This window comes from Lepidochelys kempii, chromosome 1 (assembly GCF_965140265.1).
Source record: "Lepidochelys kempii isolate rLepKem1 chromosome 1, rLepKem1.hap2, whole genome shotgun sequence".
NCBI classification, from domain to species: domain Eukaryota; kingdom Metazoa; phylum Chordata; order Testudines; family Cheloniidae; genus Lepidochelys; species Lepidochelys kempii.
Window position 1 is genome coordinate 78,700,833 of NC_133256.1, and position 26,557 is coordinate 78,727,389.

Sequence of the window (26,557 nt, forward strand, 5' to 3'; positions counted from 1 at the left end):
TTAAAATCATAGAGAAGAAGGGAGCTTACACCTATCGACTTTCTGATGGGTGGGTATAGAATGCTTTTTATCTTGCACCTGCCTATGCACCAAGAGGAGATTATGCCAACACCCAGTCTGCATTGGATGACTTCACCGTAGTATCAACACAACAAGACATTGCACTGGAACTGGGGCTTGAGAGATGGCCTGTCAGACCCAGATGACTACCTGCCTGGACTTGAGACTTTGTTATGTAGTATCTATAGTGTTTTTAGTGTAATATTTCTGTCAACAATATAGTGCCTTGTTTCCTATTTGTTTCTGTGATTAGAACAACAATGTTTATTATAACTTGGAGAGTTTCTTAAGAGAGAAGGGAATGTGGTGGTTAGATGTTGCTTGTAATTATTAGAATTGGGAGCACTGGCTGTTGGGCATCTGAAAGGACAGGAACCAGGAAGGAGGGGGAGGAGTTGAAGAGGGAGGGAGAGCTACTGAGGGTGCAGCAGCAGCTTGGAAAAGAGGTTTCCACTTTAAAAAATAAAGTCCTGCTTGAAGTTTGTTAGTACCTTGCCTGGCTACTACATTAAAACCCTGAAGGGAGGCAGCACATAGTTGACTGCAAAATAAAAATCACGTTGAAACCCTTATGAATAGAAGGCTCAAGCAGAGACCAATAAGTTGCCGAGAAATGGGGGTTCTGCCATGTTAGTTTCAGAATTAAACATCCATCTTGGTATCTGATAAAGAACTCAGCTCATGGTTAATCATAAGACAACATGCTTTAAACATAACCTGTCCTTGTCTATAGTTGGCACCAAATTGTATTTAACATCATGTTAGAAAGCATTAATGTGTGTTAACAAGACATTTTCCCCCAATATGGGCATGGCCTCTGAAGATCACATTCACAAAGTGGCTAGATTTATTTATTTATTTATTAAATTAAATCTTAGATTCTGGAACACAAGATGGCACCTCTTTCACAAGAAAGTACGAAAGCACCAAGCCACTACAAGCCAGCCCAGTTCAGCTTATGTGCATAGGGTGCTTGGTTTTATATTTTCTGACTTCTAAGCATTTAATTTGCAAATGTAATGATTCACTAACATAGCTATAAAAAAAAAAAAAAAAGATACTCCCACTTCCTCCCACTAGCAATATTTTAAAAGCAGTTATGTTACACCACAAACTGAAACATCTGTTAGGCAAATAATTAATTTATTATTTTGCTTTCAAAACAATTGCAAGGATTAAAAGCATTAAATGTTTGAGGAATATTAACCATAAAGCTTGTAGGCTCTTAAACACAACTCTATTAATCTTTGCAGAGTCAATAAACTATGATTTTCCATCTATGTCATAGCTAGTTGGGATAAAGCTGGACACAAAGCTCCAGTATAAAAGGGTGGAATTAAACAAATTCACCTTCCAAAGAAGGTATGAAAAACAGAACATGGTGGAACAGCCAAGTGGCTCATAACACAAAAATGGACTAATACAGAATTTGAAAAAATATTCAGTGGCCTAGAAATCCCAGATTTTTACATGAAAGAAGCTGTGTAAATGCAAAATGGCTGTGTAGGTGCAAATGGTCATCATCCATTGCCATTTTTGGTAGGGTGGGTCAGAAGACTTGGTCCTTCATGTTTGGCACATTCTAGCAATTGTCAGATGTTGAACTGGGCGTTGCTATATTTGTTTATAGTAGTAGATTTGTCTAAACCATAAATAGAGTCAGATTATTGTGTTTTTAGGGGGTATTGGGCAGCTTGAACGAAAGCCAAGGATGAATATCCCACTGATTCATTAGGCATATGGATCAGGTACTATAATCTACTGGTGAGGGAGATGGGTAAACACTTATCTTTATACTAGTGAATGGAAAGCTGTTAAGAAATACTTGGAGTCAACAAAGCAGCAAAATCTCCATGGAAAATAAGGGGATGTTTGGAGGTACCCCAGAGGGCCATCAAGAAACACACCACTAACCCTGCATGAGGATTTTGTAATAAAAATATCTCAGGTAAACCCATTGTTTTGAATCCAGGACTGGAGCGCCATACAAAAATGAGTTACAAACATTTCGGAAGTCCAGACATTTTAAGACTACAGTTGGCAGTTATCAGTTTGTTGAAACCATCTTTTCCAAATAAATTTTATTCACTTGTCTACCCCTCTCGCTCACCCTTCCTGCCCCCTACCCTCATTAAGGTCAGAACATTCAGGAAGTGGCATCTACTTCTGGGTGCCCAACATGAGACACATGGCAAGGCCAGCCTTAGGGGCAGGCATCACCCTGGGTGCCAACTTCCAGGGGGGACAAATCAACAGCTGAGGGGGTTGCGGGAGGGAAGGCAAATTGAGTGTGTATGTGGGGGGGGGAGGGGCATTCTTCTTTTCTTTTTTACTCAGCTGCTTGGAGGGGAAAAGGTGCCAAAAAAGTCTCTGCTCCGCTCCCCCCCCCACCCCATGGGAAAACATGTAGGGCCAGCCCTGCATCCTGGCCCTGGTTTTCAGACATGCAAGCACCCATAACTCCAATTGAAATCAACAGCTATGCATATTGCAGGACATGCTATGTGCAATTGCCTAAATGGACTACTAATTCCTACAAACAAATACCTTTTCTTATTAAAAAAAAAAACAAAAAACAACCAGAACTAGAATTTAATTGCAAAAAATTGTTAACGCAAAGTTAAAGTTGCTGAGTGATATGTTGTCCCTTTGCAGAATGTGGAGTTCAACAATTCTGAAAACCAGGAAAAGCACAGTTACGGCTGCTGAAAGTATCATGGACTGGGTACCCAAAAATTAAATGGTCCAGTCAGAATCAGAGAACACTTTTCAGAAACTATGTTAATATTCAAGGAACCTCTTCAGCAGGAGTCTGAAATTTCACCACATTACAGACTAGGTTTATCTGCTAACTTGTAATGAGCTGTGCATTCACTCACTACAGGAGCTTTGTGTAAGTAAATGTGTTGGAGTATTTATCCCCACTTCGGAAAAAAGGGGCAGAGGAATAAAAAGTAGTATTTACCTGTGTGTGGTTTAATAAATAACTGACTTACACTGAACTGAGGCCCCAATCTAGCAGCTACTGAAGTCAATAGAAAGACTGCTATTTACTTTAATGAGCACTAAATCAGCCCCGAGTTGTTAAATCCAATATACATTCCCAGTGGTGTGGAACAGGTAACTGAGAGATGTAGTTAAGACAACTTCCATTACTTATGAATACGGCATTCTCTACAAAGTATTTTATATTACTTTTCCGCTCTCAGTATTAAATATTCCTATATTGCAGTTTACAAATTTGGGATTGAAATAAACCGTTTTATTTCTTTTAAAATGTACACTTTATATATAAAAGTGTATGTATGTGACCTTGTAACACTGATGCTCGGATTTCAAAGCTAATCTATAAACACAAGTGTACCACTTGGCCCCCAGTATTCATCTTCAGCTGCACAGCAGTCGAGTGGTGCAGCAGTGTCACTACACTTAAGGTGGGCATCACAATGTCGATTTAAAAGATCACCCTCTAAAATGGACATACTGAGTCATCCTCCTTTCACATTTGGTGTGCCTCAGAAGGGGACAGGGTAGGTTATTGATCCAAATAGGAGTTGAGCTAGGTGTTGCAGATAGAAGCCCGCACCCATCCCTCAAAATAGTGCTTCAGAACGTTCCTAGGTATTTCCCTCCACACTTTTTGCGCAGAGTTTGAGATTGAAGTATTGGGGTGTGGAGGGGCAAAATGGTCTCAATCTGTCAAGGTTTACCCAAGGTAGTGCATGCCACCCACTACATCTTTGGGGCACCCAAATTGAGAATATTTAAGAACATGTACACTTCTTTGCTTGTGCACATGTATAGTCTGGAAGGATTACGCTGCATGGGCATCAAGAAAGAACAAAAACATGAGAGAGTTTCTGTGCAGCCTTTTTATGGTTTGCCTGGGTAATCTGAGGGAATGTGCTGATGCCATTGCCCCTGGTGAACACCTCACCACTGATATTTTTAGTGCAAAATCTTTGTGCATCTGCACAATAAAGATTTAATATCTCATGTTGCTTGTTACAAGTAGTCTGCAATAATAAAACAGGTTTTTAATCCAATGTGGAGACTTACTGTGAACACAGCAGAATAGGCAACAGGCAGTATTACCAAAATGTTTGTTATATACGCGGGGAGGAGCTAGACAAAGGATTTTGTGGGGGTGGGCACCAATCCAAGGTTTGCATGTTTGAGGGAAAAAATCTGTATTTTACTAGCCCCTCAGAGAAGGGGGTGGTAAGTGGCTACTTCCTGACCACAGGGCAGATTAACATGGCGTTTCTAAAGACAAAGTGCAGAGCACAGGTACCTTGAGCGCTGAGGGTAAAAGAAATGTGTGTGCTGCCAGGGTTACCAATGTCTGGATTCTGGTCAATTCCTGGATCACGAAATTGCTGGGGTTTGAGGGAAAACAGATAATACACCATGACATGGTGATTGCTGACTACAGGCTGATTTGGGTGGAGAGAGGTGGCTGCTTTGACAAAGTTTTGCCCACTCTGCAGAGTCTAACTGGTGACTTAAGAGGTTGTGATCTACCAGATATTGTGCGGATTCACTCAGGCAGAAATGAACTGGGCCTTCTCCCAGATGTATACCTCATATAGTGTCTGACAGCAGATTTGGATCACATCAGAGATTTGTGTCCAGGAGTTCTCTCAGAGTTGGCTGAGCATCTGAATAATTGCTGCAGTGACCATATAAAAGCTATTAATAAAGTGTTGGAAAAACATTAATCAGGAAATTGGAGGGTTCATGGCTGACCAGAACATGTATTCTGTATGGCACAGACACCTCAATGATTCTCAGAAATGTGGTACATCTATTGGACAAGAGTCAGAGGATCTTTCTTTCAGGCATAAAACTGTCAGTATTTTGGAACAGAAAGTCTGATTTCTCTCACCGGCCCAACCACAAACTCCACCCTCCAACCAGCAATGCCATTCCACTGTAACAGAGTTGTCCTTTGCTCTAGGCACTTCATGTGGGTTGGGTTATAAGAGGAGGGGAAGCAATAGTAATAGAAACCCTTCTATACCAGATATACCCATGCAACCTTAACGGTGGGGTTGGCAGAATAAAAGGTAAGTATGTCAAAAGGGTGTATTGGGACATTGCTGAAAGAGGTCGGAGTTAAGGTTGCATAGACATTTCCTGGTTTTCAGGAGTTTGAGTTTTGCTCAACTCATGTGTTTTGCAAGGCAATCACATACCACCACACAACCTCAACCTCTCGTGTTAACATAGTTTTTTACTACTGAATTATAAATTATGGTTCTGGTCACAACAGAAAGCCATCTTATGTTCTAATTGGGACAAAAGTATTCCAAACAGCCTTCACTTGTTCTTGCAGAGACAACCTCAGGTGTAAGATTTGCATGCTTCCACTTGCTTGCTACATAGGATTAAATTTACAAACCTAGTTGCCATTTTATTGCATATATCAATTCTTTTTGCACATATCAAATTATGCTCTATCAGTTAAACATACTTGGCACCTTTCCAAATTTTCTTTTAATATTCAATAGAGTAATGCGGTTTGCAGAAAACAAAGATATTAAGAATTGCTAATTGCCTTTTTATAATCACTTATCTCGGTCAGGGGTTCCCAAACTTGGTTTGCAGCTTGTTCAGGGTAAACCCCGGTGGGCCACAAGATGCTTTGTTTACCTGAGCGTCCACAGGTATGGCCGTTTGCAGCTCCCAGTGGCCATGGTTTGCCGTTCCAGGCCAATGGGAGCTACAGGAAGCAGCGCAGGCCGGGCCACTGCTTCCTGCAGCTCCCATTGGCTGGGAACTGCAAACCGCAGCCACTGGGAGCTGCAAGTGGCCGTACGGGCAGACTTTCACGGCCCTCCAGGGGCCTACCCTGAACAAGCCGCGAACCAAGTTTGGGAACCCCTGATCTAGGTGAAAGGGAAAGCCATTCAAGAGTCTACTTTTGTGAAAAGATGTACAGTAGTCTACTTTAGAAATTAACCCTCTAACTTGACTTTACAAGTATAAATATAAGCATTCTAAAGGTGATACCCAGTTGATATCAAATAATTAAGAAAAAGTCATTAAGACAAGAAGTCACCTATTCCCTGTAGAGACTGCAGTTTCCCCAAGTCCTTGTGGACCTCCACATACATATAAACACGGAGGCTTAAAATCATCTTAACTAAATGAACTGAGAGTTACAAATATTTTATGCAAAAGACCTAAAATAAATTGTGCTTTACGATTAACCAATGTCCCTTGATGTGACAGTTCCTCCACTAAATAATGAGCTGTCGTTAGGACAACAGCAAAGGCGTGGGAAGCAAGAGGAGAACAGAAGATCAAGGAAAAGAAGCATACCATGGTATAAGCTCTCAGGTGGATACTGGTAAGCAGAGTTTTGATCTTAAGTTAACCAGTTTAAGAACAACTTAAAGTAAAACTCAGCTATTTCCCTAGATTTCATGCTTGCAGAATTAAATGGTTCACATAGATATGGCAAATAACTAGCACACACAGCATAATCTCCCACCTATGGATCAAAGAAGCCTGCCCTGCATGAAAGGGTATGCTCTGTACCACCTGATCATGTAGCCACCGACTTTGTAAAGAAAATAAAGGCAAGATTAGCTAAAAATCATATTTACACTTTCTTGAAGAGTTACACGATATCGCGTTGTGATGAGTCCTTCTTGTGTTATTAAAGTCTCAAACAGACTTATATTGCACACACAAAAACTATGTTACAAGAACATTAAAGATGCAAAGTAAAGCACTCATAAGTTAGGAAGTGCCAGAATTAAGGATGTGATCATGTAATTAAAGACTGTATCATACTTCAAGCATACGCAAACCTTAATTCTGCCATTTGTTACACAATCCCAGGCTCCTCTGTGATCAGACTAGATGGATGATCTAATGCAGTGGTTCCCAAACTTTTTGGCATCACGCTCCCTTTTTAATTTTCAAGAAACCCTCACACCCCCCACCTCTCCTTTACCATCATCCAGCTCCCCCTCCCTGATCCTTGTCCCCTGACCGCCCCCTCCCGGGACCCACCACCCCTAACTGGCCCTCTTGGGACCCCACCCCCTATCCAACCCCCCCTGCTCCTTGTCCCCTGACTGCCTCCTCCTGGGACCCCCTGCCCCCCCCCAGGACCTCACCCCCATCCAACCCCCCCTCCTCCCCGTCTCCTGACTGCCCCCCCAAAACCTCCACCCCATGTCCTTTGACTGCCCCCCGGGACCTCCTGCCCCTTATCCAACACCCCTACCAGGCCACTTGGAGTGGCAGGACTGGCTTATAGGAAAGCCTGGGAGGTGGGTGGGCGCAAACCATGCTACCCACGCAGCAGTGCACCTACAGGGGAGGGTGGACAGGAGGGGAGAGGCTGGGGGCTAGCCTCCCCAGCAGGAGCTCAAAGCCTGGGCAGCCTTGCGCTCCCTTGGGATTTCTTTATGCCCCCCCCGAGGAGAATGCACCCCCGAGTTTGGGAGCCAATGATCTAACGGTTCCTTCTGGCATCAACAAAAAACAAACAAAATCTATGAATCCCTCTGTCCTCAGCTCTCAATTACATCCACCCCGAGGCTTCTTGGTCCAATCTATTCCCCCTGCCCTGCCCCACCACCCTTGCTCCCTCTGCACTGAAAATCAGGCCGTTTCTTCCTCCTCATTGCCTGGGCCCAGCAGGGTTGGGGGGTGGGGTTTGAGAACACAGGAGAGAAACTTTCGCTGCTCTCAGATCCAGTGTCTCACCACACCCCAGAGTTTCAATTGCAAGAAAAGTACATGCTCCAACCTGGGTCTGAGCATCTCCGTGCAGACGGAACCCTCAGAGTTTTTAGCTGCAAAGCTCCAGCAAGTCTCCATTAAACATTTGCAAATAGATTCTTCAAAAGCTTATAAACTTGGCCAAATATGGGCATATTTTCATGGAGATGACAAAAAGCAGGCCCCTGATGTAAAGACATCCTCACCAAATTTCCAGTCTCTGCTCCACAGCAGGTGGGTGCTAGACCTTCTCTGGCAGCCTTCTCTTTAAGTTTAGCACAGCAGCAAGGAGGAGGGAATGTATTTTTCTCCAGTCTCATTCTCAGAAACAGCTAAACTGGTTTGGCTCAAGGTCTCCAAAAGTTTTCAGCCTAAGGCATACACCTTGCATTTACAATTTCAGCCCAAGTTTAGCAAAGCTATAAGCATCTGAAAACAGGGTCTAATAATAGGAAGTGTCTGGCCACTTTAATAATAACCTAGAATATGGGGATTTTTATGACAAGTATTTTAGGAAAGCATAATGGTTACTAGCAAACTATTTAATGTAAATATATTACAATGTATTTCAGTGTAAATCATTAGTTCAAATATTACACAAGTTAGTTCACAAGCCCATTTCATGCCAATGCAGCTGTCGCAATACAGTGAAAAAAAAAAGTTGTCTACAGATTCATAACACAAATGTAACAGTTTCAATATGAACTGATTTTTAGCAATACATTTAGTGGTCAGCAAAGGTACCAGACTTACAGCTCTGAAGTCCCACCTCTGGCTGAGCCGGACAGATCATAAGTATGGTGTTATTTCAACACTTCAAGTGCAAACTAGAACCAGAATTGCAGCCTCAATTTACTTATCGTTCTAACCCAAAAGCTATTGGGAGGCATTTTAGCCACTAGCAATGAATGCTGTATTCAAACCAAGAAACAAAAACCTACATATTCCATTACCAATCCAGAGGTTCTTCATCTTCTTCATCACACAGATCTTTTCCAGAAAAAAAGAGCTCCGATAACCAGTCTATCACTTCTTGGTCCTCAGAATATCTCCATCTATTTCTACCAAGCTCATCACACGAGTCCTTGAAATTTAACACCAGAAAAGGTGCTGATCACTGATGATCCACAGACCATAATCTGAGAACCACTCCCTTGAACCTCAGCAGTTCTGTTTTACTTTTTCCAAGAGCAAGATTCAAATTAAGGCCAGTAACATGGCAAGTTTGACTGGCAGCCACTTAATTCCTATGAATGTTATTCGAAAACAAATACTTCTTAGCTTTCTGCATTACACATGATTCACGTTAAGATTAATAAACCACACTAACTAAGAGACTGATAAGATTGAAAGGTAAAAATCAAAACAGCAATTTTTTGGATGAATAAGTGTAGGGTGGTAGTGTATTTTTACTGAATTTAAAATAGAATTTGATTAAAAATCTAATCAGAAAATTTTGTAAGAAATCTGATTTGCCAGAAGGGCATGTTAGACATAATGAAGGTAGATAGTTTTATATTTTTTTAAAAAAAAAGAAAAACAGAATGTAGGAGTTTTTTAAAGCAAGAGCATGTTATTAAAACAAGAATTCACATTATGCACAGTCAAGTGTGTGAAATGGGAAGATCATAACCTGAAAAGTAGTTGAATATAGCTGTAAAAAACAAAGCATAAATTTCATTTTTAGGGCCAAGTTGCACGAATTTGCATGTCATCCTTGTGCAGGGGCCCTGCTAAGCTTCTCTGTATCCTTCCAATTTTAGTATATGTGCTGCCGAAGCGAGTTGCAAAAGGGATTTCAATCATCATCAGTTGTGGATGCAAAATTGAGGCAATTTGGCCCTTGATTTGTTTTAACAATGTAGAAATACTCTTACTTAGCTCTAATGAAAGAGGGATGGTAAATTTATCACAATTCAATAAAAGGTGTTGAGAAGCAGATTAAATTAGCTCTCTTATACTACAACAGGATTTAACCCACTAATAGAAAGTTATTGAAATCTAGCTAGTTAATGTGCAAATCTTCCAATCATTTAATAAACAAAATATAATCTTAAATTACACATAATATTCCTACAACAAATTACTTGGTTCTTTGACTGACAGAGCCTGCATTCAGCAGGATAATAAATTCATGTTTACATTTCACTGATTTAACACTTTCCTGTACTAGCTCCCAAGAAATGGATGTTAAGGGGGGGGGTGGGGGTGAAAGCCAGTTAGTTTTCCCCATCAACTAAATAATAAATAAATTAAATAATCCTTACCTTAAAGCACTACAGCTTTGCTATACAGAAAAAGCTCAATCAGAAATATATGAGAAAAGTCCACATGACACATTATGTGCAAACAGCCTTAACAGACTTAGAACGACACACAATTCTCTTAACTTTCTGACAATGTGGTCTTTCAGTAAGTATGATTATGACAAGGGTCACCAGATGAGGATAAAAATGTTCTGATAAATTCCTCTCTCTCTCTCTTTTTTAAAAAAAAGCATGCAAGCAAATTTTCAGTCTTTGAAGAAAACTCTGTGTTGTTCATTTTTGGGTGCAGTTTCTTTGAGGGAGCTGTGTAAGAAGCAAAGGAATTTGCTCTTGGCCTTAATCTCTCTAACAAAAGTCAATTCTTATGGCATTCCCTGATTCTCAAGGAGCAACTGTGCTTGCTCGGAGATCCCTGAAAGAGGATTATCTGCATGCTGTTAGTGGCCACCTCTTTTCAAGGACCGGTACACACATTGTAAAATAAGATAAGCTGCATTAAATATTATGCCCAGACTTTTAGTCACTCGTTTTTCTTCCAATAGGAAACTGACCTGCAAGGCCTGCTGACACCTGCTGCTGCTCAGCAAAACAGCAATGTATATATACAGATATATAATGTGTTCAGAAGTATTTCTACAATTAACTGAACACTTCACAACAGATACCATTTCAGAAGAAGCTGTATGCAACACTAACATTAGCTGCCACCAAAGAATTACTTGCCAGATTTTGCTCTTGAAAATGATAAATTGAGGGAACAACTGTCTTGCTGTACTGTGATATATTACTGTTGCCTCAGTGATTCACATTCTGGCCCAGAGAGCTCTGTAGCACTGCCAACATAAAAAAAAAATAAATAAATCTTGCTCATGAAGTAGTAGTGCTGATCTAGGTATTTGACATCTTGGCTTCAAGTACAAGAGGCTTGATAGCAGAACAGAACAACCTTGCAAGAAAACAAGGATAGTTTAATTTGCCCGGAACAGGAATCAGGAACTTTTTAATTTTTTTTCTTGTGGGTAGAGCACTCATATTCAACTTCTCCTGGCACACTGTAGACTCAGTCTAGCAACATACTTAACAAACTTCATATTGGGGGGCAGGAAAATTAAACCAGTGCATCAGCCATTCGATGAAGTAATCTTATGTAAAATCCTACAATGATGAGGCATGCACAGCGTCTTCTAAAGCTTGAAAGGAAGTATTTCTCACTTAAGTGTTTGCATAAACAGATTTTGGAACACATTATTAACTCAAAATAAATGCTGAAGTCAGACAAGAGGTCAAGTCAGAAAGCTAAGTCACATATGGTAACGATGCTTGTTATTAACCAGTTTCTAATAAAGAAAAAGCTATGTTTTTTCCCCTGAACTGGGCTATCTTACTAAGGGATCTCATAGTGGTTTAAAGCTTTAATGCAAAAAGGATGGAAGCATTATTTTTCAAGTGACCATTAGAGTGGCCCAAAGGCAGAACAAAAAGTCACACACACGGGTCCCAAACCCACACACTGGTCCTTCACCCTCAGAAGTGCAGGAGGAGGAGTTAGCCTGGTTCATCCCAAACAAGACTGAAAGCACCATGAATTGCTCAGCAACGCCTCCTTTTTCCTGCAAAGCCAGCTGAAGAAACTGAATTGACAGGTCATAAAGAGCCAGACTCACCAATGGTGGCTCTCTGTGTCAGGGACCTCCAAGCCTGGGAGTCAGTTAAAAAATAAAGGGGGAATGGAATGGGGAATCACTCGGGAGTAGAGCCTCCTCCTGGCAACAGAACAGAGGAGATTATGCCCACCCTGAAGAAAACAAAACAAAACCAAAAAACAATCTCAAACAAGTCCACCACACAGGTGATTCCCATTAAGCATAGAAAGATTTCTCACATATAGAAGAAAACAAATATATACCTATTTACTGAATGACTGCCATTGTAAACTAAAGAAAATCCATAACATCTGAAAGTTATTTTGTCATGTGTTTCCCCAAAGTCACTCCCTTGGGTCTGGAAGAGAAGACTGCTCCTTGAGAGTTGCATCTCTGCTGTATATATGCATTGGAAGCTAACGCTGCATCCAAATAAGTTGCAAAGGAAAAACAAACATCAGACACCAGTTTGCAATCCATCACCAAACCACTTGCTTTGACAAAAAAAAAAAAAATTCCTGGCCAACTGCCAAGCCACTGTCAACTTTTTTCCCCCTCTATTTATTTTTTTAAATACAATTCAAAATAACTATTTTAGCTCCTACTGTTTGTCCTCTGCTCACCATGGTGAAGGGCTGTTTTTCTTGCTGTGCTATGAACAATGAGATCTACACTTATGCCCAGAGGAGTATTTGACTCTGAAACTAACTCAGTTTTCAGCATGAAATTAAACTAGATTCTGTGGGATCCTGGATAGAGACGGCCCACAAGCCTCATTGAGTGGGAAGAAGGACAGGAGACACTGGATGTGGTTTAATTAGGCCACAACTTTAACATTCTGCAACGTTCTCATCTCCTTTCTTGTTCTCTAGAGGACATGTTTGCCAATAAAACTTAATTCACATAACTGAACTCAGACTTTTTTGTACATTTCAGAAGAAAAAAAAAAATCTAAACCAGAGGCTGCAGTGACCAGCAATATATGTTACTATTCTCTACACTTCTATTGAAATGCTGTAACAGTGCAGTTTAATATTTTTATCAGGATGGAGATTCATTCACTTGGTCTTACTGCACTTTTATATTTAAGGTTTAGGGTTATAAAATGTGAATATACAGTACAGAATATATTTTCTTAACTTTATATTTTCATAGTTTTATTATGGTGATAGTAGGAAAGGCAGCTATTGCACGGTCATCAGTTTTTTGGTTTTGTACAAAGACTTTTGATTATTCAGTCACTATGAATATGATTTTGCTTCATGTCCCAAGTTTACCTGTCCATCCTTGTTTGACAATCACTGTTTATACACTCATACTTTGCTCATTTTAATATTTTTGAGTACTCATCAAGGTGGCAATCATTCTTTGCATCAAAGTATCACTACAGTCTACAGACAGAAAGTTTGTTTTATTTATCTTCAGTAGTTTTACCTGTTCAGGAATGTCACTCTTTAAAGAGATTAGGTCCTGGGGAAGGGGGGAGGGGATAAAATGGGGAGCACAGCAGGCATATAGGAAGATACTAGAAACATGTTTCAGCTATTTTAGCTCTGCAGTCTAGTGAATTAGGGAAGACACATGACAGACAGGCAGTATGGTCCAATGGATAGGACACCTGATGAACTCATGACACCTGGGTTCTATTTTGGAGTTTGCCACTGTTGTGAGATCTTGGACAAGTCGCTACATCTCTTTGTGCTGCAACTGCTCCTTTCACCAATGTGATAAATGCCATCATGTGCCAGCAATGCCTCTCTGCCATGTACACTGGCCAAACCAGACAGTCTCTACGGAGAAGAATAAGTGGACACAAATCTGACATCAGGAATCATAACATTCAAAAACCGGTAGGCGAACACTTCAACCTCTCTGGCCACTCAGTAAAAGACTTAAGGGTGGCAATTTTGCAACAGAAAATCTTCAAAAACAGACTCCAAGGAGAAACTGCTGAGCTTGAATTAATATGCTAACTAGATACCATTAACTTGGGTTTGAATAGAGACTGGGAGTGGCTGGGTCATTACACATATTGAATCTATTTCCCTATGTTAAGTATCCTCACACCTTCTTGTCAGCTGTCTAAATGGGCCATCTTGATCATCACTACAAAAGTTTTTTTTCTCCTGCTGACAATAGTTCATCTTAATTAATTAGCCTCTTACAGTTTGTATGGCAACTTCCACCTTCTCTGTATGTGTATTATGTATCTTCTTACTGTACGTTCCATTCTATGCATCTGACGAAGTGAGCTGTAGCTTATGCTCTAATAAATTTGTTAGTCTCTAAGGTGCCAGAAGTACTCGTGTTCTTTCTATTTAGATTGTAATCTCTTCAAGACAGCAGCCATCTCTATGTGGTTGTACAGTACCAAGCACAGTGAGACTGTAACCTCATGCATCTAGGCCCTGCTGCAGTAGTATTAATAATAAAAATGAAATACCAAATAAGAATGTACTGTGTAACTTTAAAAAAGACAAAACAATACACTGAAGCACACAGTTAAGCACAAAAACGTGCGACTCACAATAAAAAGTTTTGAATATGTAACTAATATATAGCTATCTGTAGAAGTTAAAATGTAGCATTTTTCAGGAAGAAATTTAGCACTATTGACTGTATTTGGATTATTATAGGTCAAAACCTTTTAATTTGATTAAATCATTTACAAATTATTAAAATACATGTTACTTCAGGGTAAAGGAAATTAAGTCAAATAAATTTAATGTGTTCATTTGCAGGTAAATATCTGGAATTTCATAGCAGTGCTGTTTAGACCTTGGAAGACAAACGAAAGGCTGGGTGCTGTGCTTCTGACATGGGCACATTGTTTTCCTGTATGCTGTGGAAACAAGGAGATGGAAAGTAGGTAGCATGAAGGCTAAAAATGGAAACAGCATTTTAAGACTAATTCTGATCTGAAATACTGCCTCTCGTCAGGCAGGAGGCAATGCCTCAGGAGGAGCCAACTCAAAGACACTGAAGTGATAGGAATGGACTGAAGGAAAATGGGGAGTTAAGATACTTTCATATTGCATCAGTCTAAAATTTTGTTACATCCTGACCTCCCCAAACACATAGGATACATCACCTCCCAACACTTCAGTTTTTCATGTGACATTTATTTTTCCTTTTCCTCATCCTCCCCCAGTTTTTCATTCTAAGTCACTTGTAGAACCAGCTGCCAGCTATATGCTTTGCTACTGGACTTCCTTGTGAATCTTAGCAGCCTTTAAAAATTCCTTTCCTGGACTCCCATTTACATTATTTTACTAAGTGCACCTAAAGTTCCTTCATTTCAAAACATAAAACATTGGAAGAAAGAGAGTCACTTCACTTGAGGAATGTAACACAGTTCAGGATACCTGGCTCTTAGAGGTCACACTGATTGGCACACTAAAAATAGTCAGACAGATCAGAGACAGAGCCATGTTCACAAAAATTCTGTGCAGTGTTCGACAGGTAGTCTGACCTCTAGACTGCCTGGGTTATGTGCAGGTTCCTTCAGGCTCACTGTGGACAAATTCAGAGAGGATATAAAATGATGGTGTAAATCAGTGTAAGGTATGGAAAGGTTGTAGCAGGAAAAGAAGAGTAAACAAGAAGTGGCAAAGAAGGGGGAAAAGCATTAATTTTAATATTTTCCTGCTACAACTCCACCCTCTACATGTAACTTACACCAACATGTAATTTACACTACCATTTACCTCACTGAACTTCAGTTTGGATTCTGTGCCCTTCCTCTAAATAGAGGGCCAAAAAAGTTAAGGCCCTGAGTGAGGCTGGGGAGATTTTCAGAGGTTGATAAGGTAATCTACAGCAGGCTTTTGAAATACTGCATAGCAGAAAGTCAGACTCCTTTTGCAAAACACAGAGAAAGTACTAAGGTATTCATCTTTCATTAAGAGTCTCATTTTTTCAAACAAACAAAACAAAAATGACTATTTCTTCAGAAGAAAAAGAAGCCTATATGAAGTCTTCAACTGCCCAGAATTAATATTTCTTATTTGTTGCACTCCTGCTATCAGGGATACATGAATCTGTCCCTCTGGGGACATTAAAAATGTATTGTGTGGGGCCTGATAGACCATCTGGTAGAGACATGACCACAGCAAAGTGTTTTGTCTTGCCACAGCACAATCACACATTTGCCATAATTGCAAGATTACCTCTTTGCAGAACTAGAGCTCTGTTTGTCACTGTCAAAGCTATATGGAACCCCTTGGCAAACATAACAAAACAATCTTGGAGGAACAAAAATAAAAATACAACAGAAGAATGGTTTAGGTTCATGTGATCGACAGTGGCTGTTGCTATTACCATCTTACAATTTTGCTTAATCCATGCCAGGAAAATCAATTAGATAGCTAACACCAAACAAAAAACCCAAAACCAAAAAAAAAAAAAAAAAAAAAAAAAAGAGGGATTCGACTTCAATAAGGGCCAATCCTGTAGTCCTGTCTGAGAGATGGCTACAGGATTGGGCCTATTGGTTCCAGTTTATACACAAAAACAACGAGGAGTCTTTGTGGCACCTTAGAGGCTACCAAATTTATTTGGGCATAAGCTTTTCTGGGCTAAAACCCACTCCATCAGATGCATGGAGTGGAAAATACAGTAGCAGGTAGAAATACACAGCACATGAACAGATGGGAGTTGCCTTACCAAGTAGGAGGTCAGTCTAACGAGGCAAGTCAATTAACAGTAGGATACCAAGGGAGGAAAAATTACTTTTGAAGTGGTAACGAGAGTGGCCCATTTCAAACAGCTGACAAGAGGGAAATTAGGTGTTGTAATGACCCAGCCACTCCTAGCCTTTATTGAAGCCTAATCTGATGGGGTCCAGTTTGCAAATTAATTCCAGTTCTGCAGTTTTACGTTGGAGTCTGTTTTTGAAGTTTTTTTTGTTGAAGAATTGCCACTTTTAGGTCTGTTGAGTGACCAGGGAGACTGAAGTGTTCTCCTACTGGTTACTGAATGTTATAATTCCTGAGGTCAGATTTGTGTCCATTTATTCTTTTGCGTAGAGACTGTCCGGTTTGGCCAATGTACATGGCAGAGGGGCATTGCTGGCACATATCACTCATATATATATTTTATATTTATTTACACAGTATCAGGTTCCTCATGATTTCAGAGTTAATAGTGAATATACTGTGGCAACAAAGAAGATGAAAATTGTACATCTGATGAAAGTTTGCCAACTTGCATTAAATTTGGTAGCCTATTGAAGATGCATTTTTATGATAAAAGTTTACTGTTGCATAGTACTGCTGGCATTAGAATTGGGAATCCAGTTTTTTAATCTTTGTAGGACAGGTCCCGTGGCAGTGAAATCAAACCTCTGACATTTGCATACTATGTTGAATTGAAAAGAGCAATGAAATAAGAAATATTTCAATGAGACAGAGGATAATTTAAGTTGTTTTTAAAGCACATAACTTGCCATAACCTATGCAAAATAAAAGCAAGCACAATTAAACAGAAAAAGACTACTGATTAATGCAAAACACATAATATAGAAGCCTTAAAGCAAAGAATCAGAGGAAAGGTTTAAGTACCAAAGCCTGCCTCCATTACTCAGGTGAGTAGTCCCATTGTATTCAATGAATTCAAAGAATTTACAATATTCTAAGTTACTTTTGCAGACAATTTTCTGATGAAAGCAAAGCTGGGTACTGGGGTGAATTACTAATGGAACACAATGTAAATCAATGGAGATGCCATTCAGTAACTATGCACTGTGCATATACCTCCCTTAGAGTATTACATGCAGTATTATTCACACTCACACATTGGTCCTGCTTTGAGCAGGGGGTTGGACTAGATGACCTCCTGAGGTCCCTTCCAACCCTGATATTCTATGATTCACTCCAATTCAGACAAGAACTTGCAAAAGCCTTATGTTTGCATAGTTTTTAACTTTTTAATAGATAAAAAAAGCTTTCTAAATACAGATTAACTTTCTTTACTCAGTGTTTGTTAGTTCATCTGGTGGGAAATGGAACTGCTTTGCTGAAAGGACTGAAAAAAGGTTTCTAGATTAGGTATTGTATTACACCATAAGATTAAAAACTATTTTCTGACTTCTTACAACAATATTCCTCATTGACTCACAAGCAAAAATCCCTATTCGTCTTAAAACAGGGCTCCACGAGCCACTTCCCACTCTCCCCCAAGAAGTGGGCACCATAATCACAATGCTGTCCAAATTAGAGTAATGCTCCTTTCTTCACTGTTACTAGGCAGTATTGCACTGTACAGCCCTAAAGATATCTAAGTATACTTAAAGGAGGCAGAATTCCAGACCTCCAGGACCGGAAGTAAGGATGTAAAGAAAGACTTATCACAAGGTACTGATTTATCACTAGTCCTGATTCTCCTGTGGAAAAACAACAGGTTCCAAATAGTCAAGTGAAGGAGACATCTCTTGAGACAGTGACCTTCAAAACATTAGATAAATATGGAAGGGGGAGGGGGGAGATAATGGAGGAAATGTGTATCTATGTTAGTAAAAAGGATTTGAAAATACTTCATGGGCAAGAGAAGAGGCTAATTAAAATGAATGTCCTGTTCAATGTAATTAAAAAAAAATTATGTCTGTACTATGCTAATTCCGCAAATTAAACATTAACTTGGATAACTTCTTAATGTCCTTTGCCTGGAATATAAAGTATTAAGAGACTTTATTGATGCAGAGATATTTAATTCTAGACTGAAAGATAAAACCATCACAGGAAAAGAACAGACAATACAGGACATGTGAAAAATGTGGGAGATATGTATTAATTGTACAATTAATACAGATGTTTATCTATGGATTTGGGGGGGGGGGTCACTGTGTATTGACTGGCTCTATGGATCCCTATGGGTTAATTCTAGCTGGCACTCTCCCCAGATATCCAAGGACCCAGCAATGACTAATTGAATTGCCTGGCGCTCAAATAGACAATACAATGAATCCACTGTTTGAAAACTACCTGCAACCCCCTCTGGAGAAAGTCCAACCAGTCTGATCAGGTTCAGGATCTCCGTTTGAAATCTCAGGAGATCTTCAGGCAAGAACTCATGAACAAAAAAAAACTGAAATGGATAAAAAGACAGGCTGTGACCTGAGGAATACGGTCAGACTGTTAGAGATGCTGTGTGTCTCACCCAACTCCAGTGCTGGGGGTGCCTGCATCAGGTAAGACCAACTTAAACAGGCATGGAAGGCTAAGTTTAGGTAAGCCAATATGCATGTAGGCTTTTGTTGTTTTAACCCCTTTTTCTTTGTTATTTTCCTATGGACAAACAAACAACGCTTGTACTGACACAGCATAGCTTTTTCAAAACAATTTCATACTAGTCACAAATCCCTGGAGAGAGGGCTATAGCAAGGGCCAAAGCCAGCTGGATCTGCTGAGGTAATACAGTTGATAAACAGGGGGCGCTGTTACCTGCTCAGTGCAATCTAAAATGGGTTGAATCACAGAATTCCCCTAAGAGATGCACAAGGATAGGCCTCTCACTTGGCAAGAGTGCCCAGAGAGAGAGAGGGAGAAACCAATGGCACAGCTCACCTCTGAACTGCAGTAGATTGTTGGAGAAAGAGAGCTCAGAGAAGTAGTAAGCAGCTAATAGATTTTTAAAAACGTGGTGGTTGATGTTCAAGACATCACAAGCTTTGTATTTACATTTCAGTGTTGTGAGGGAACCCCAGGTCTACCCATAAAAATGCAGCCACTATTGTTCATTATGAAAAACAACCAACGAAGCTGTCCCAGTGAATTACTTTTATAACCGTTTAAAGCATCATCCATTTTCACATCTTGAAATTCAATTTCGCTCTGACGAGGAATGAAAAATCCAGTCCTATAATGTATGATAGGTTCCTAGTTTTGTCTGTAAATGATCTTTGGAAGTGTGTAGTTCTCAAAGCATGTGAAGTTGAGCTGTTCAATAATAAAACAGATTATGACTATGTAATTAATTTGTGATCCATAAAATGAAGTCATCAACGTCTGTGTCTTCTTTACTGCCTTCTGTCCAGACAGCCAAAACTCTGATGTAGGTCCTCATTATCCACATCTTTATCACTGTAAACTCCTTCCTCTCCAACCTCTTAACACACATATCAACTCCCACCAACTCACTCACAACACAGCTGCTGCGATCATGTTCCTTGCCTGTTGCTTTGACTACCTTTCCCCCTCTTTTGACTGCCCATGCATCAAGTTCACACTTTTCCTTACCTTCAAGCTTCCTCACATTTGTCCACTCTTCTCTTATCATGTCACACCCCCACTTCCTCTGCTCACCAGCCTCACATTCCCACTTGGCAGCTTATCATAAATGTCTCTTTGCATTCTTCCATGCTACCCTTTATACATGGAACTCCCTCCCTGAACTGATCCATAAGTAATTACACTCTGATCCTTCAAATCCCTGCTTAAGATCCACCTCTGCCACAATCCCTGTAAATAGTCCCGGCCAGTTATCCATGGAGAGATAGATGGACATACAGAACTACACTTTTATTTAAAATAGCAAATGTTTGATTGTATTGTTCTTCTCCCCACCCCCACAACTGGTTCTCTTTTTGTCTATCACTTGCCTTCTTAAGTTGCAAGCTCTTCAGGGAAAAGGATCATGTCTCCTTTTGTGTTTGTATAGAACTTAGCATAATGGGGCCCCTGATTTCAACTGTGGCCTCTGACTGCAACTGTAATACACGTATTAATCATTTAACAGGATACTTTGGTCCTAGCAGAACTGGTCTCAATTTGCCATTCAAGACAGCACCTGCAACAGCTCATGATCTACTCACCAAAGAGACAACAGGCATGTGCTACCATGTACTTTTTTCCACTGAATGCATCCGATGAAGTGAGCTGTAGCTCACGAAAGCTTATGCTCAAATAAATTGGTTAGTCTCTAAGGTGCCACAAGTCCTCCTTTTCTTTTTGTGGATACAGACTAACACGGCTGCTACTCTGAAACATGTGTTCTTGGCTTTACACCTTCAACCCCTATGCTGCCCTATGCCTGTGAAATGCCTTGACATGCTTTACAATAATTAAAAAATAATAATAATAATAATAATAATAATCTTTTTTAAATGTGTTCAGAAATTTTCTTCTCACATAATAGTTCCTAGGGGAGAGAGAGAACCCAGTAGGCAAGGGGAGTTGTAACATTCTGAATTAAATAAATAGGAATGTATGACTAATCTTCAATCTCTGTTGGTCCTGGAGACTTATAATAGGTGCTTTGATGAAGGCTTCACACACCATGCTAGTAAACACTTAAGAGTTACTATGGCTCAGGGGAGGACAGCATTTCATGAAATAATTAGCATTGTTTTAAGGTTTTTCACATTTGGTTCTTAATGCACAAACACACTCACTATATTTAAAAGTCCAGCTTTAATGAAGACACTGACTATGTGCTCTTGGGATCTGAGATGGCAGCAGACTGATCAGCTTTAGAGACAGAAAGATTTTAGCTGCATTCAATTATTAAAGTTAGCATTGTCTAAACTAGTTCAAGGTTTTATTTCCCCCATGAGGTAGGGCCCTAGGAGTCAAGGGAACGTAGTTCTATTCCCAACCCTGACGCTGATTCTAGGACTATAGGCAAGCTAGTGGAATGAGGCTAAGAAATTCAATAGTCTGTAAAAAGGGGATTACATCTGCACACTTTAAGCTCCTCAGACCCTTTGTAACAGTGAATTATTATTTCCAAGTATTATCTGAAAACAAAAGATGAAACATACCAACTTTGTTAGTTGCTGAATTAATACCCTGATGAACAGTAAAAAACATTTCAGTGCATTTGTACTCCAAATGTGCTTTTCTTCCCAGATGTTTGTAGACCATTACATAAAAGCTTCCACAACAAAAACTTCTAGCTCCATTGCATGCCTCAGCATACACTGTGCTTAAGTCACCTAACAATCATCAGCATTTGAACAAATGAGTTTGTCTGGAGAGGCAGAGACTGAAATTTGGGGGTGGGCCTGTACATACCCTTTGTTTTCACACACATACTCTTCCCACACTTACCGCATTTTTGAAGTTACCCCACAGGAGATCCAACAGAAGAGAATTGTTCCTATATTGCTGGTTTTACTATTATTCCTATGCTGCTGGCTTTGTCTAGATGGGGAAATTGACTGGCAAAGCTATTGCAGAATAGCTCCTCCTGTGCTCACTCTAGTCCAGAATAAGTCACTTTATTCCCAAATAATTACTCCGCTTTGTGAGCAATCACTCTGTAATAGTGTCCCCACAGGGGGACATATGGAGAGCTAAGGTCATTCCGCAATAGATATGTAAACAATTTCTCCATCTAAACAAGGTCATAAGGACACAGCAGCAGCCCTAGCAGGCGAACAAACAGGTGATTGAGAAACAGAAATAAAGAGAAAGGTAGACAAAGAAATGGGGATAGGGAAATGATAGAGGAAGGATAGTCTTGTGACTAAAGCATACAGGTCTTGTGTTCAGAAAAAATCAGGGTTCTAATTCTTTGTTCAGCCACAAATCTCCTTTAGGACCTTGGGGAAAGATCTTCTTCATGCCTCCATTCCCTCATAGGACTTCTATCCTTCACAGGTGTGTTGCTGTTGGATCATATTAAAGAAGTTCTGTATTAAAATCACAAATGAGTTTGATTCCCCAGAGTTTAAATTCCAGGGTATTACTAATTAAGAGGTCTCTTGGTTTTTGGTACTGTTTCTCTCCCTCTATGTGTGAAACTTGCAAGCTGCTAATTGTGTTAGTACATTCTAAGACAGAGTCTGTTCTCAAAGCAATTCACAGAGAGAGAGACTCAAAGCAATACTCGAACAACAGAAACAGCACCCAGAGATTCCCCACCCTTTTGTTGTATTAACAATTGTGATTAAAATAGAGATAGAGGATGGATGTGGATGGATGCTTGGTGTGGATAATAACTGAATGATCAGGGAGGTGCCAGCCTAAGAATCCAGTGTCCATCGGCTGAAGAAGGCGTCAAGTGGAAATAACCAGAGGACCCCCCGGAGGGCAGACTGGAATCCACCCAACAGCCTCAAGGATGGGAGAACCAAAGAACAAGATAACATCTTGGAGCCATCAGGAATGTGCTATCTGCTGATTGATTCAGCAACAGCATGATGAAGCAATTCCCATAGACTGGCATAGGAAGAAATTCCTATAAAAATAGACTCTAAAAAGTGAGAACTTTGGGGTCTGATTCTGCAAACCAACTTCCAGGAGCATCAGATGAGCATCTGACAAGGCCCTGCTCCCTCCTCATGTCCAGGCCACCTGGCCAGTGGCTTGGCATGAGCAACTCTAAGGCTGGTAACTATGATAACAACCTTGCAGAACCTGTGTGTGTGGGTGTGTATATGTGTTTGTATGAATGAATGTGTGAATAAATATGAGATTGAATGGAATGTTATAGCTATAACTAACTGCTTACCATGATTCTTTCTGTATTCACAATACATGTGGTATTTTGCCTTTTTCCCTTTAATAAGATCCTGCTGGTTTTTATTTTATTGGTACAACATTGCCAGACTAATATTAATTGTTTACAAGCACTTTAAGAACTTTGCATGGAATGTGGCATAGAAGTGCTAAAAAGACTGAGGCAGATGAAAGCAGTGGGGAAAATGTCCCACTGTTCTACTGGTAGCCCATAACCATGACTGAGTTTGATCCCTGCTGCTTGCACCAGCAATGGGAGATGGAGGGTTGTCAGAGTTCTGCAGAGGCAGTGTGCATAGCTCTTGAGGTAAAACTATACTTTCAGTTAGCTAGAGGAGTTGCTGAAAGAGTAGTACAGAGAGGCTCTGAAGGAAACAGCTTCCAGTTCACTCCTCCAAAGGAAAAATCATTGTTATGAAGAAGGAAAAAAAAGAGAGGGAAAAGTAGTAACAGATCCTGACAGCAACCACTTCTATGGAAGAGAATTAAAGCATGAATAACAGCTCTCAAACTAAGAGGTGGGGGAGAATGCTAAAATGAGAAGAGGCTAAAAATACATATAGAGCAATGGATAAAGGGAAAACTAGACATTCAGAGAAAAAAAATTTAGAAGTAGGTGCTTAGAAAAGTGTACGCAAGTGTCTTGGCTACTAACCTCAGTCATTTAAAAAAAAAATAAAATCAGCTATTCTAAAGTCATACATGGTGAAGGGAAGCGAAAATCCTACTGAAGTTAACAAGATGAATTGTAAGGAAGCATTCCCCGAATAGTCAGCTATTTAAAACAACATTAAAGAAAAAAAAGTAAAGCTTTGAACCTCCAAACCTAGAGAAGTTAAAACTATATCCATGTTTTATTTATTTTGCGGGACTTTGCAACTAACATGATCAGGCTTTGGATAGGTTTTTGTTGTTTTTGGGAGAGGGTTTTTTTTTTTCCTGTTCTGAGGAGTGGGTGGAGGGGTTGCATCTCTGTAACAGTAGGAGACAAATCACCCTGAGGTGGTGTTATTCTTTATCAGCTGTAGTTGATAAAGGATAAAGTAATTAACAAGAAAAGTTCCAGAGTTAATTTGCCAACAAGCAGAACACTTTATACTAAATACTTGCTCAGCTGAGATGACTACCATAAACTGTTACATTTTCTCCCAATCTGTATTATCCCTCATAGCTTTACAGGTATCATACTCAAACATGGGATACTAGAGCAAGTAGATATTTAAAAACTTACTTTAGGGAAAGCTCTTCTTCTGTTTCTGGTTATAGACTGAAATACAGCATAAGCTTCCATCTTATTCATGAGGATAAATAAACGTAGACAGGGTCCTTTTTAAGGAAATTTACTTTTACAGAGCATGCCCAGTAGGTTCTTCATGGTCTTCTGTGGGAATGCTGGTAGTGGACAGACCTAAAAGAGGTGGAGCTAGGGTTCTATATATACAGCACCAGGCAGCAAGTCCCACATCACAGTGTAAAGGTAATATGTGGAATAGGAGAAATTGATGTTTTGGTTAAAGGAAGACTTATGAAAAGGGAGATCCTTGGGGTTGTTTAGCTATTAATTTTTTCTTCCTGTATGCTGTGTATTTTAACATTTCTTGTATGTAGTTTTCTAGATACTAGAGTTAATATCAGAAACAACTGGTCCCTCATTCCTTAACCTGACCTACAAGCTTACCACTTAGTGTATTTAGTCTTCATGCTCATGATCCAAAAACACAAAGCTACTGTTGTTTTTGTGGCTTTTACTGAGGTTTCCTTCTTGTTTGGATGACTGTAAGTGAGAGAACTGACTTTGCTTCCTCAGATTTTTGTGCAGATGCCATCTAATATCCTGATGCAGTAAACTACTTCATACTAATTGGGCCTTAAGTTTACATGAAGTAATTTGCAGTATAAGGGCCCACCATTGTCCCTAGAGATGGACTAAAACTAGTGTTAGGTGTGAAAGTCCTAAATCCAAGTCTCTACTCCAAAACTAAAAAACACTAATTCTTACTATGTTTAAGAATGAGTGTGTCTAAACTCTGAATAATACTTGCTCATATGTAAGAACTGGTGTTCATACTCTGGTCCTTTATGACTTGTTGGTTTATTTTTCCATATCACCCTAATCTGCCTCCAACTTCTACAGTCAAGGTTACAAGAACTCAAGTGGCTCAGCTGGTTAGACTGCTCTGAAAAAGCCTCTGTTGACAATGAGTTTATTCATGTTATCCAAGACTTTGCTTTGCCTTTTATCTATTTCCTTATGAGACTTGATTTGTAATATTCCATATATGGTTATGTTAGTTCTCTGCTCTGCTCTGTTTTGGCTGGTCATTGGAGCCCTTTGGCTCTAGACTTTTTAAAAAGGGCTCTCTCAAGGGAAGTGCCAGTCTTAAATTTTTGCTTGTATGTGACCCCAGTGAAGAATTACTTCCTTAAACATACTTTTAATCAGTGTTCATTGGTTTGATACGATTTTATTAGTACTGTTAAAACACTGTTTTGTGCCTGTAATAACTGCACTGTGTAAACTTGAGTGATAATGAAAAAACTCAACAATTTCTAAAAGCCTAAAAGTTAGACTAACTCTAGTTAGCCTTTTCCCCAAAGGTCACAATGTTGTTTAGACAAACTGATTTAATCCCCATCTTGATACATAAGACCCCAATCATGCAGTTCGTGGCATGCTCGTCTTCGCTATCATGAGCGGTCCCAATTATTTCAATAGTCTCTTATCTTGACTTCCATTTCAGGAAATAGGTGGTCACTGATTTATATGTATGTTTGTATTATCATAGTTTAGGTAATAAAAAATGGACTCTTTAGGGTGAAAGACAGAACCAGGCCTAAGATTTGATCATTATCTTACAGAAATTTTACATAGAAAAATCTTGATTTGGAAAATTGAACAACTATGGAACAGAATTGGTAAGGAGGTTTTTGGTTTTTTTAGGTAAATTAAGTATGTATAAGCAAATTGTTGAAGTCAGAGTTTTTAAAACTCTAACACTAATGTTTTGATTTTTCAGAATTGTTGACCACCACAAACCCCATCAGAGTCAATGGAAATTGGTGCAAGTCTATTTAAAAAAAATAAACCCGTATTATTTTGTCTTCTTAAAAGAGTTTATTCTAACATTAATCAAGAGATGGGAAGATTTGAATCACTTTCAATAAAAAAGGCTGCTCCAGTTTTGACACTTCAATACAAACTCAAGTTTCCATAACCGACAGTAACTCTAAATAAGGATAGTTCTGGCACTAGTCTCATTCAATTTTATACAGCAGTTTCTGAAATGGATTCTCTCAATTTAGAAGGAAAGAAAATCATGTAGCTGTGATGGAAATGAGCTCGATTTCTTCTGGGGAAGCGAGAAAACTTTTTATCATCTTCCAT

The 26,557-nt window shown here is 39.6% G+C and overlaps 1 protein-coding gene and 1 pseudogene across 7 annotated transcripts in view; both read right to left on the minus strand.

Moving 5' to 3' along the window:
• The window catches only part of TBC1D4 (TBC1 domain family member 4), a 159,225-nt gene that overhangs the window by 99,997 nt on the left and 32,671 nt on the right, over positions 1–26,557 (minus strand). The gene's annotated exons all lie outside the window — the stretch shown is intronic.
• LOC140905685 (U6 spliceosomal RNA) lies at positions 9,474–9,586 on the minus strand (annotated as a pseudogene).